The sequence below is a fragment of the Lepidochelys olivacea genome, assembly GCF_965140295.1.
Source record: "Lepidochelys olivacea isolate rLepOli2 genome assembly, chromosome: 2".
NCBI lineage: Eukaryota > Metazoa > Chordata > Testudines > Cheloniidae > Lepidochelys > Lepidochelys olivacea.
The window spans coordinates 101,132,098-101,144,937 of record NC_140412.1 but is presented as its reverse complement, the minus strand read 5'-3'; the positions used below and the strand labels follow the sequence as shown (position 1 = coordinate 101,144,937).

General features: G+C 41.1%; 1 protein-coding gene across 2 annotated transcripts in view; it reads right to left on the bottom strand.

Moving 5' to 3' along the window:
* CNDP1 (carnosine dipeptidase 1) overlaps positions 1–12,840 on the bottom strand; it is a 45,790-nt gene that overhangs the window by 25,699 nt on the left and 7,251 nt on the right. The window contains exon 1 of one of the 2 annotated variants that reach the window (XM_084618562.1): positions 8,491–8,563. The exons of the other annotated variant lie outside the window; for it this stretch is intronic. The gene's annotated coding sequence lies outside the window, so the exon portion shown is untranslated. Of the gene's footprint in view, positions 1–8,490; positions 8,564–12,840 lie in introns of those variants that run through there. 2 annotated transcript variants of the gene reach the window in all.

Below are 12,840 nucleotides of genomic sequence, written 5' to 3'. Positions count from 1 at the left end.
AAGGCATGTTTTCTAATCCTTTAATTTTGTATTTACACAGTGCCTAGCTCACTGCGGTCCATAACCAGGGTTCCTAGGCACTTCTACAATACAAATAAATAATTTTTTACATAGCATCTTCCATCCAACAATATCCAGGTGCTTCTCTAGAGGTTGACTGATTAAGCCCCACAACACCCACAACTGGGAGGTATAGTGAGTGGTATGCTTTTACAGATGGGGAAAGAGAGATACAACAGTTGTGTTACTTGTATAAAGTCATTCTGAGAGTCTGTCAGAGTTGGGATTAGAACCAAGTTCTCCTGATATCTAATCCTGTGCGATTACGCAACACTACCTTTGTTAAATCTTCTGCCACTGGTTCTATACGAGTTTAAATTGAGCTCTCCTGCCATTGGCCAGCCGAGGTACTATTACTTTCATTTTCCATTTGTTTAATTTCAGTGTGTCCAGTTTAAATTTTCTACCACAATCCTTTTTCCAGTTTTCGCCCTCAATCTTATTACATTGGTCCCAGTTGTATGTCCCAGACTATACCAGCAAACCCTCCCAGTGTAGATGCAACTTATACTGGCAAAAAAGTTTTTTTACTGGTATAGCTTATGCTAATGCCCCTCGCAAAATAAGCTATAGTGGCAAAGACACTTATGTTGGTATAACTGCGTCTACACCAGGAGAGTTTGCCAGTATAAAAATGTTGTTAAAAAAAAAATCACACTGCTAGCAAACATTATTATACCAGCAAAAGCTTCTAGTGCACTTCTGGCCAGAGCACTGGGTGATCTCTCTTCTAAGAACCATAAGGAATTTTCTCCTGAGTGTCCATCCAACACTCCAGAGTTCTAAGATGCTCACTCACTCTCTATTTAGTTCTTTAATTTCTACTAACCTTATGTCCTTTTTTCCACTTTAATAGCAAGTGCTAGTATTTAATTTGGCCACTTAGGTGTACATCTGCACTCATTATATTTCACATTGTAATAACAAATCAGCTAATTACCACAGTACTGAGAAATACCAGTTATTAAATAGAAACCATTATGATGCCATTGTTATTCATAGCAAAACTCAGCTTTAATTCAGACATGCTCTGGCATTCAGAAAACTAATCAGTTATTTCCATCCCTTTGCCTCCGCCCCACTTGGAACATTTACCTTTAACTATTTTAATCAAGTAACTCTGAGAGTGCTAAGTACTAGTTAGAGTGAGAAGTATTTCTAAATTTGTAATACAAAGATTAAAGATTTATACTGCTGAATAAAAAATATTTATTCTAATTAATTTGAAAATTTATCTTCTGTGTCTTTACACAGAGCTTAAGACCCTGGAGGAAAGTAGTCATCCATCAGTTTATTGCAGGAATATTGTTCTCTGTAGTTAGGACCAAATCCCGTGCTTTGTCTCTTCTTTGACAAGGCACTGACAAATGATTTGGAGGGGGGAAGGGTTGAAAATGGTCTTTTTTTGAAAGTGAAAATGTTTCACAATTTTTTTATTTTGTTTTCGATGAAATCTGAAGATGAAAATACTGTCAGGTTTTGGTGTTTGCCCAAAGAAATACAGCACTTTTAATATGAAGGATGCAACTACAGAAAATGCTTATTTTTATTTTGTTGTTTCTGATATGGCCATCACGACCTCTCTTTTTATGTCTGTGTAGGCCTGACTTGACATGAGTAATTGGTGAGGCCTTATTTCTTGGGAGACAGGATTAGGGAGGTAAATGGATCAGCAGGCTGGAAACAGAATGTCTGCACTAGCCAAGGTAAGGGGGAAACACCAAGGAACCATTTACAACGGACAAGATAACAATGGATAAAAAAAGCCTGGAATGTAAGATGAGATAAAGAGTAAGGGCTTGTCTACACTGAAACTTGACAGCGCTACAACTTTCTCGCTCAGGAGTGTGAAAAAACACCCCTCTGAGCGCTGCAAGTTTCAGTGCTGTAAAGTGCCAGTGTAAACGGTGCGCCAATGCTGGAAGCCACACTCTCAGCGCTGGTAGCTATTCCCCTCGTGAAGGTGTTTTTTTTAGAGCGGTGGGAGAGCTCTCTCCCAGTGCTCTGCCACGACTACACAGCCACAGCTTTAACGTTGCTGGTCGAGACATGCCCTAAGGCTACGTCTTCATTGGCAAGAGAAAGACAAAACTTTTGTCGTTCAGAAGTGTTAAAACATCCCCCTGAAAGACAAAAGTTTTGCCAACGACAAGTGCAACAAGTGTGAACAATGCTTTGTTGGCAGGAGTGCTCTCCTGCCGACAACGCAAATGCCGGTCATGCGCGGTGACAGTTTTTTGTAGGGCTGTCAAGCGATTAAAAAAATTAATCACAATCAAAAAAATTAATCGCGCTGTTAAACAATAGAATATAGTTTATTTTAAATATTTTTGGATGTTTTCTACATTTTCAAATATATTAATTTCAATTACAACACAGAATACAAAGTGTACAGTGCTCACTTTACATTTATTTTTTATTACAAATATTTGCACTATAAAAACAAAAAATATATTTTTCAACTCACCTCATACAAGTACTATAGTGCAATCTTTTTATCATGAAAGGTGAACTTACAAATGTAGAATTATGTCCAAAAAAACTGTTTTCAAAAATAAAACAATGGAAAACTTTACAGCCTACAAGTCCACTCAGTACTACTTCTTAGCCAGCCAATCATTCAGACAAACAACGTTGGTTACAATTTGCAGGAGATAATGCTGCCTGCTTCTTGTTTACAATGTCACCTGAAAGTGAGAACAGGCATTCACATGGAACTGTTGTAGCTGGCATTGCAAGATCCATATGTCCCTTCATGCTTCAACCACCATTCCAAAGGACATGTTTCCATGCTAATGATGGGTTCTGCCTGATAACTATCCAAAGCAGTGTGGACGGGTGCATGTTCATTTTCATCATCTGAGTCAGATGCCACCAGAAGAAGGTTGATTTTCTTTTTTGGTGGTTTGGGTGTTGCTCTTTTAAGACTTCTAAAAGCATGCTCCACACCTCATCCCTCTCAGATTTTGGATGACACTTCAGATTCTTAAACCTTGGGTCGAGTGTTGTAGCTATTTTTAGAAATCTCACATTGGTACCTTCTTTGCGTTTTGTCAAATCTGATGTGAAAGTGTTCTTAAAACGAACATGTGGTGGATCATCATCCAAGACTGCTACACTATGAAATATATGCAGAATGTGGGTAAAACAGAGCAGGAGACATACAATTCTCCCCCCAAGGAGTTCAGTCACAAATTTAATTGACACATTATTTTTTTAAAGAGCATCATCAGCATGGAAGCATGTCCTCTGGAATGGTGGCCGAAGCATGAAGGGGCATACAAATGTTTAGCATATCTAGCATGTAAATACCTTGCAACGCCAGCTACAAAAGTGCCTTGAGAATGCCTGTTCTCACTTTCAGGTGACACTGTAAATAAGAAGCGGGCAGCAGTATCTGCCGTCAATGTAAACAAACTTGTTTGTCTTAGTAATTGGCAGAATAAGAAGTAGGAATGAGTGGACTTGTAGGTACTAAAACAGTGGTTCTCAAACTAGGGCAGCTGCTTGTTCAGGGCTGGGCCGGTTTGTTTACCTGCCGCATCTTCAGGTTTGGCTGTTCGCGGCTCCCACTGGCCGCGGTTCACTGCTCCAGGCCAATGGGGGCTGCAGGAAGTGGCGCAGGCCGAGGGATGTGCTGGCCACCCTTCCTGCAGCCCCCATTGGCATGGAGCGGCAAACTGTCGCCAGTGGGAGCCGCGATCGGCCGAATGTGCGGACGCAGCAGGTAAACAAAGTGGCCTGGCCCGCCAGGGGCTTTCCCTGAACAAATGGCAGCCCTGGTTTGAGAACCACTGCACTAAAGTTTTACACTGTTTTGTTTTTGAGCGTAGTTATGGAACCAAAAAAAAAAAATCTGCATTTGTAAGTTACACTTTCACGATAAAGAGATTGCACTACTGTACTTGTATGAAGTGAATTGAAAAATACTATTTCTTTTATCATTTTTACAGTGCATATATTTGTAATAAAAATAATATAAAGTGAGCACTGTACACTTTGTATTCTGTGTTATAATTGAAATCAATATTGATAATGTAGAAAAACATCCAAAAATATTTTAAAAATTTCAATTGGTATTCTATTGTTGTAAGTGCAATTAATCACGATTAATATTTTTTAATCGTGATTCATTGTTTTGAGTTAATCGCGTGAGTTAACTGAGATTAATTGACAGCCCCTAGTTTTTTGTTGGCAGGAGAGCCGCCAAACAGTGGCTACACTGTGTGCTTTTTAGCAGCCTGGCTGTAGCGGCGTAGCCGGGTCACTAAAAGCTGAGTAGTGTAGACATAGCCTGCTGTACAGGGATTGGTTCCTACAAACTGATAAAGCCAGCCTCAGAACATCTGATGCAATGTATAATAAATGCATTAAGGTAGAGCTTTGCTGTTTATCTTTAGACGTGTGGTATGCCCTGAATCTATGCCCTGTGCCAGTGGTTCTCAACCAGGGTTATGTGTACATCAACTCATCTAGGTATTTGCCTAGTTTTACAACTGACTACATAAAAAAGCACTAATGAAGTCAGTACAAACTAAAATTTCATAGAGACAATGACTTGTTCATACTGCTCTATATACGGAAATGTAAGCACAGTCTTTATATTCCAATTGATTTATTTAATAATTATATGGTAAAAAGGAGAAAGTAAGCAATTTTTCACTAATAGTGTGTTGTGACACTTTTGTATTTTTATGTCTGATTTTGTAAGCAAGTAGCTTTTAAGTGAGGTGTAACTTGGGGGTACACAAGACAAATCAGACTCCTGTAAGAGGTACAGTAGCCTGGAAAGGTTGAGAGCCCCTGCACTATGCTTAAGCCTGATCACATTGGCATACAATTAAAGTGTAGTTTAATTGTACGCCAATAAAGACATCTCAGTGACAAGTTTGGAGTTGAGCTGAGTTTTTGGAAACCAAGTGGATAAGGTCTCAGAAGCCAGCCCAACAGTCTGCCCAATACACTAGGGTAGCCAACTTTCTCATGGCATAAAACTAAACACCCTTGTCCCACCCTCTGCCCCACCCCTCCCCCAAGGCCCCGCCCCTGCCCTGCCCCTTCTCTGAGACCCTGCCCCCACTCACTCCATCCCTCCTTCCTACATCGCTTGCTCTCCCCCACCCTCACTCACTTTCATTGGGCTGGGGCAGGGGGTTGGGGTGTGGGAGGGGATGAGGGCTCTGGCTGGGGGTTCAGGTTCTGGGGTGGGGCCAGAAATGAGAGGTTCAGGGTGCAGGAGAGGGCTCTGGGATGGAACAGGGGGTTCAGGTTGGGAGGGGGTATAGGCTCTGGACTGGGAGTGTGGGCTCTGGGGTGGGGCCATAAATGAGGGGTTTGGGGTGCAGGAGGGGCCTCTGGGCTGGGGCCGAGCAGTTTGGAGTGTGGGAGGGGTTGTAGGCTCCGGGTCGGAATTTAGGTGCGGGAGGGGGTTCTGGCCTGGGGCCAGGGTTTGGATGTGGGTTCGGGCTCCAGCCAGGCAATGCTTACCTCAGGTGGCTCCCGGTTGGAGGTGCAGCAGGGCTAAGGCAGGCTCCCTGCCTGCCCTGGCTCCGCGTGGCTCCCAGAAGCAGTCAGCATGTCTGCTTCCTAGGTGCAGGGGTGGCCAGGCGGCTCTGTGCGGTGTGCGCTACCTGCACCCGCAGTCGCTGCCCCTGCAGCTCCCATTGGCTGCGGTGCTGACCAGAGCCACCAGGGTCCCTTTTTGACTGGGTGTTCTGGTCAAAAACCAGATGCCTGCAATGCTATAATTCACAAATGAAGCCCAGGATTTAATTTTTATTCACAATTAGCTTTAAACGGGGTTGAAAAAAAGCAAAGAAACTAAAGTGTGGGAAAAAGAAGAGTAAAATGATTAATTCTGCAAGTGTCCAATTGGAGGGGATCTAATCACTTGTTAAACAGATTTTGGTGAAATTCTGCTTTTTTAAGCTAAGAGTAAACGTACATGAAAAACCTGAAAAGAGAGAGATGAGAAAATACTCACAGAGCCCTCAGAAGTAACAAGATAACTAAATACTGTAAATCCAGAAAGGAATTAGATAGCAATCATGTTGTGCTGTTCATCAGGGCGGGGAAATTAGGAGAAGAAACTACATGGTACTTGCACTACACAAAACAGCAACGTCTACTTAGCATTTGTGTAGTAACCAGAAAGAGCTGTGTAAGGGGAGTTGGTTTAATAAACAGAAGTGAGCCTTCTGGTGACACTAAAGCAACTCATTGTTGCAACAAAAACCATCAGGCACTAGTTTCATAGGATTGTACAGACATACAATAGCAAAGGAAAAAACAAACACTATCATGTTAAAATCTTAATGCATTTGAATTGGTCTGACCTTAAAGAGCAGCTAACAGCCCCTGGGAAAGTTTAAAACAATTGTTTTTAGAAATAATGCACATGATATATTTTTAGCACTTCCCTTCCTTCACTCCTTATTAATAAGCACTTTTTCTGTGTTTCACTTTCCTCTTTTTATTCAACAGTCATTAATAAGAAAAGAGGATCTTTGCTTTTTAAGTGTTCTGTTTTGCAGCTTCAGCCTTGTCTACGCACAAGTTGTAATGCTTTAACTGTATCAGTACAACCCAGTCTCGTGGGTTACATCAGGATAAAGGCACCTTATATCACATAGCTATTATTGTCAGTAACAGGAATAAACTATAGAGATGCAGTCCTTGATCTACATGACAAAGTTTTATGAGCTAGGAGTGTGAAAAAAGCCATGCAGAGAAAATCACAGGTGTAGGCGCAATTATGCCAATAGAGGAGTGCTTCTGTCGGCTTAGCTAATGTTGTTTGGGGAGTTGGCGTAACTATTGCAGCAGAACTGCTTCTGCCTGCTTATGCTGTCTCTCAGCTTGAGGTCTCTGTCAGCATAGCTATATCGGCCAATGCTCTGTAGCGTCGACAAGCCCTCGTTACCTTTATGAGGATAACTGCATCCACACGAGGCACTGTAGTGATTTAATTATTCTGATAGAAAAGTCACACCCCTAACCAAGATAGGGCTTAGTTGTTGATTGAAGTGACTCTCTGGTTTATGCCATCGCAATCGGGTGCTGTGGATCTGGGTATGATGCTTTGAAGTCAACAAGCCAGTCGTCCATAGAATGAAATATTTTGAGGACCAAGCAGAGTCGGGGGTGGAGGTGAGGTTTGTTGATGGGAAGTAGATCCTATGAAAGAATTTCTTTATAACATGAAAAAGCTGGAGAATACCTGGGTTTGCATCCTGTTCACAGTAAACTGAACATTTGAAATGGGAAGAGTCTTCAGTTCCAGCAAGGGTTAGTCTGGCAAATAAATGGGTTTTTTCTTGAAGGTAAGATCTTCCTAATGGAACTACTATCAATGAAGGTAGTTAAAAAATAACAAAGACAAAAATTTAGTGTTGCGCTGTTGTCCAAAGAGCTACCTACCTAGTGCACAAAAGGGCAACCATTTGTTTGAATACAATTCTGACTGAAGCAATGGGACCCGTTGTGGCCACATGGCTGGTTCTAGTATTCACACATTTCTCGTTCAGCAAATTCTCCAGAAAAGGCTCAGCCATGCAAAGCAGCTTCCATTGTACTCCATAGGAGCAGAAGGCATTCAGCAAGTTGCAGGAAGATCTCAGCCTCTCACCAAATCTGGCAGTAATTTAAGTTGGGCAAAGAAACAGAGTTTCATCCTGCAGCCTTATAACTACAGTGGAAGTTCTCCAGGTGAAGTGCTGGCAGGATCTGACATTTGGTTAGTAGATAGAAAGCACTTCCACACACTGATCGCTACTGTTTGAAATGCTGTTTTTGCAATTCTTTGTAAAGCCGTTTCCAAGACAGATAATAGTGCTACGACTAGAGCAGGTGGGAAACCAAGAATTCTGTTTTGTGAAAAAAATGTGAGGTTGTGATATTTTTTTTTGGTTCCATAGAATGAAGTGAAAATCTTTCAAAAATTTTTTGAAAAAAAAAAAAATCAAAAAGTGTGAGACATCCAGCCCAGAACAGCCAATAGCCCAGTGGTAAGGGCACTCACCTGACTGCTCTCTCAATCTCACCTGTTGGAGCTGTTCCACTTTGACCTAGTAAATATGTAATTACTTATACAGAAAGACTGATTCTATAGCCCAGTTATGGTGTGGGAGACCCAGATTCACGTCTCTGCTCTGCCTGATTCTCTCTCTGGCCCAATGAATATTTAATTTATACAAAACGGAACAGCTCCAACAGGAGAGATGGAGAGACATCCACACAAGAAGAGCCAAAGTGCTTGCTGGTTAGAGCACTCCTCTGGGATGCAGAAGAGCCAGGTTAAAATTCCCCAAACAGCTCTACTACTGAAGGCTTGGGCCTACATTCTTAACTCATGCAAGTCTTCTATTCAGGAAAAGTCAGGATATTTATTAACACTATTTTCTATATTGCATATCAAAAGAAAACCTTTACCTATTTATGTTCTTCTTTTTGCCGCTTTCTTGATAGCAGGTGAGGAACTAGAGACACTGAACTACAAGCCATGCTTTTTATTTTGGACAAAGACAATTTATCTAGGTTGATTAAAAGATTTGTAACTAACTAACAAAGGTTACTGAGTGGCTAAAAATTAACTTTTAGTTCAGAGTTTTACAACAGCTTTTTAGTTAAACTGTCAATTAATAATGCAGTCTAAAAAAGCAAAGTCACATACACACCAATACATGTGAAATGTCTCCCACTGTTTCTTTCCGGAGAGTGGACTCTGACAGTGAGCTAAGCATCAGAATCTACTTGACCTTGGCTGATAAGTACCAGGTGTTCAGGACTACAATGTTGTTTTAGAGCATGTAGGGAAGTTTGGTTTTTTAAAATATTATTAAAGTCACACCAGAATGCATTTTTTGCCCAGGATTAAAAATGGTTAATTTAATTGCTTTATCTGAATAAATATTCCAGGCCTGATACTCCATTGTTCTGCACTGTGTGCAGGCACGTACACCAGTGAGTGTAAAATGATACCAGACTACAATGGTAGTTGTGGTGTCTTTTGCTCTTTACACAACACAAAGAAACCACATGGTCACAGCGGTGGCCCAAATAACCATATTTACTAAATATACTTGAAAATTCAAGGTCTATCTATCCACATACTGCTGTTCTGGCTGGTTTCTGGAGACTTAAAAACACTGAGTGCCAATAAAGGACTCAAGCTATTTAAAGGGCTACTACCCTGTTAGGGGGCTTATTCCTTCACCCACTTACTTCCCTGGTCCTTCTCGCATGAACAGAGAGCAACAATACCCGAAGTCCAAAGGTGCAAACAATTCGATGTTTATTGGGGTGAACTTCCAGCAAGCATGATTCCAGTTTCCTTCCTTAGTATCCTCCTTCCCAGCTCTGACACCACAAAGCCTTACACCTGTGTCCCTGTTCCCATTCCTGCCCTTAGCCAAACATGATTCCAACTTCCTTACTCCCATTCCCTGTTCCCATTTCCCCCTTTAGCAAAACATGATTCCAATTTTCTTACCCCCATTCCCTGTTCCCATCTCACACACCCACATGCCCACCCCCACCCACACCCCAGTCACTTCCTCATTGACTACAGATTATATAGTAAAACTTGAGTTCTGCTTAGCTATACCTTAACCAATCATTTTCCTGAAATTTAACTAACCAATCCTAACATATTGTAACATGATTATGTAACCAATTATATCCCACCACCTCAATTAGTTTACACCCAGCAAAATTAATTATACAGCAGACAGGAACAATCACAGAACCAGACAGAGATTATACAGACAAACAACAGCAAAGTGGGAACTATAATGACAAAACAATACAGAAGTGAGGATTTCACATCCCAGCTATTGATAAGTGAGTTCTTGCCAGACAGGATGCTATCAAACTAAGTTTCCTTTTACATTTTCTAGACACTTCCCTTTCTCTGGAGGTGATAGGAATACAATCCTGTCCTGATAGCGCCTAACAGCCCAATAGCACCTTATTTCAATGTGACTAGTTTGGAATGTGAGGATGTGACCGTTCGCTTCCCAGCTTATGGCTGCCTCTGCTGCTTAGCCAAAGGCCTTAGCCTAAGAACAGGGCCTCAGACTGTCACAGTAAGAGAAGGCCCTTACACCAGCAGACAGTGATCTTGATTCTTTCTTTTATACCTCTATCACTAGCCAAGTGATAAGAATACACCTAAATTCTTAGAGTACAGGCCTTTGCGGACAGGCCTGAATATCTATATCCTAACATACCCTATTTCTAGAACATTACTGTTATGTTCACAGCATATGCACAGAGAAATTAGATAACAATATAAATACTCTTGCTGGCAAGTTGCAATATAAAACTACTTTATTACTTAGCATTCAGAGTGATAACACACAAATACCAAAAAACAGAGAGAGAGAAAACAGGCTGCCCCCTAAAGCAGCGAGGCAAAACTAACCCCACCTTGATTTAAGATGGCTCTTTCCAGACTGACACTGATCGAACACTTTGCTACAAAGCCTCCTGGCTTATAACCAGGAACAGGAACCCGCACCACTGTTCAAGTGATAGCTTGCAATTCCAACACAGCCCTCAATACACCACAACTACAGCAGTATTTTACATCCACTTTGCCCTCATTTAAGTCTGGTGTAAGTGACTGCACAAGGTGCAAGGCAATGGAGAAACAGGCCCTCGGTCTCATTTTGTTGCTCTTTTTTTCCCCTTACCAAGGGACTTTCATATTGGTACAAGTTTGAAAGAGGAACTTGCTATTGTTTCAGATATTTGGGTTTAATATGAATTTCCCTCCTTATAGAGGACTGAGTGGCGCAAGGGTTATGAAATTGGAAATAGCATTTTGTATTTCTGAGCCCAACGCTGCAGTCCTTTCTCAGGCAAAACTACCATTGCCTAGGTCACCTGTCACATCTTCTAGATGCGGACAAGTTGGTAGTCACCAAGAGATAGCCCCATCTGATGGCTTTTAGGTGACTTATGTGAAATAAGATGGTCTTAGTTCAGTTCACAGAGAATGGCCATCCACATGACCAAATCCACTCCCCCCCCCCACGGTAGTAATGACCCTGCCCCCCCAGTTTTAGCATAAAGGCCAAGATCCTTTGTAGTAGCCTTATAAAGACATCCCCCTCTCCTAAGCGTTCACATTGGGTTAAATTCACATAAAAACTATCTGGGATTTATACAGATGAAATGCAAAGGGAAGGAAGGTGAAATTTGTTTATTTATATTTAAATGTGCCTATCCTGACCCCTAGGCACAATTCTAAAACTACCTAATTCGGATCTCAACTGCCCTGATTTTAAATCAGTCAAACTCCACTATCTTCAACTGAGGTAATCCTGAAGTACAACGGTGTCAGTGAGATCAGAAGCAGGTCTATTAGATTATTGTAGCTCAACAGCTTGCTAATGAGTCATAGTATGCTACTGGAAAATGCAATATTGTGCTAAGAAAAAAGGGATTCTTTTATTGCTTAATATTTCACTGTAAATAAGTCCTCATCTAATAATTTATAACTTGGAACATAGTTTAGAGTTCATGATGTATCAGATTTATGATTTTGCAGTCATTATTCCATTTATTGGTCATCATAAACGTTACAAACATTGTCTCAAGGTCTGTTTAAATGCAAGCAACTTTATCTCCTTAAATAAAAGTCTCTCTGGTGGTAGCTTATTAACTACTGGAAAGGTTGGCTTATGAGGAAAGCCTAAGGAACTCAATATGAATAGTTTGGTTAAATGCTGACAGTGTTCTGGAGAACAGCTGACTTTAAGTGTTTAAACACTCAGAAGGGAGAAAAATTATTTACAGGGAGTAGAAGAGAGTGGAATTAGTAACAAAGGGATAAGATAAAGAAAAGGAAGCTGTCTTAATATCTTTGTTTTGAATTTGAGCTTTTCCAGGCAGAGATTGTCTCCAATTATGTGTTTGTACAGTGCCTACTACATTAGGGCCTTAATCTCAGTTGAGGTCACTAGATGCTAATGTAGTAAAAAGACATAAAAAAGAAAAAAAAATCTTACTATAGTTAGACTATGGAGGGTGTTGGGGGAAGCCCCATTTCTTGAGCGAATTAACATTTGACTGAGTAAAAGACTGGAAAATACACTGCAGGGAGCAATCCCTCACTGGCAAGGAAACAGTCTGGATAATGGAATAATGATTTTCATCTCTACCTATCATTTTGTGATGAGTTACCCTTCACCTCATAACAACCACTTGTCAATACCTTGTACTATATTTCAGCTGAGAGGGCAATGTGTTTACACAGTACCTATATAGCCACAAGTGATCCCAAGTTACCAGCCATGCTGGTCTTTATTCCACTAAATCTAAATGCCGCTTTTAGAAAAAAGTAGTTTAAAAAATTCTCTCTCAGAGCCGCAAATGCTGATTGGAAGGCCCCTTCCCAAAATTGCCAGTCACCTCTCACCTGCTAGGGGCACGGCCCTATTCCCTTGCTGAGAGAGTTGCAGCAGCTGACTGGATCCTTATTGCTCTGCATTCCAGAGAGAATTTCTCCTCCAGTCCCCTCTGGAGTTCCCTCAGAACTAGCCCCGTTACCTGTGCTGGATTCTAGGAAAAATATTTTGTTCAGTGAGCTAACATTATTATGCTGCAAAAACTTGACAGACAATACAATTATATCTACACCGGTAGGGAAAAGCCCTTTGTGGGTCTGAGTTGACAGGTGTTATATAAGTGCTGATTAATTAATTAATATTAGTGTATCATTATGGGGCAAAGGCCAAGTCAGAAAAGGCTTGGTCACACAGTCAAAAGAAAAAA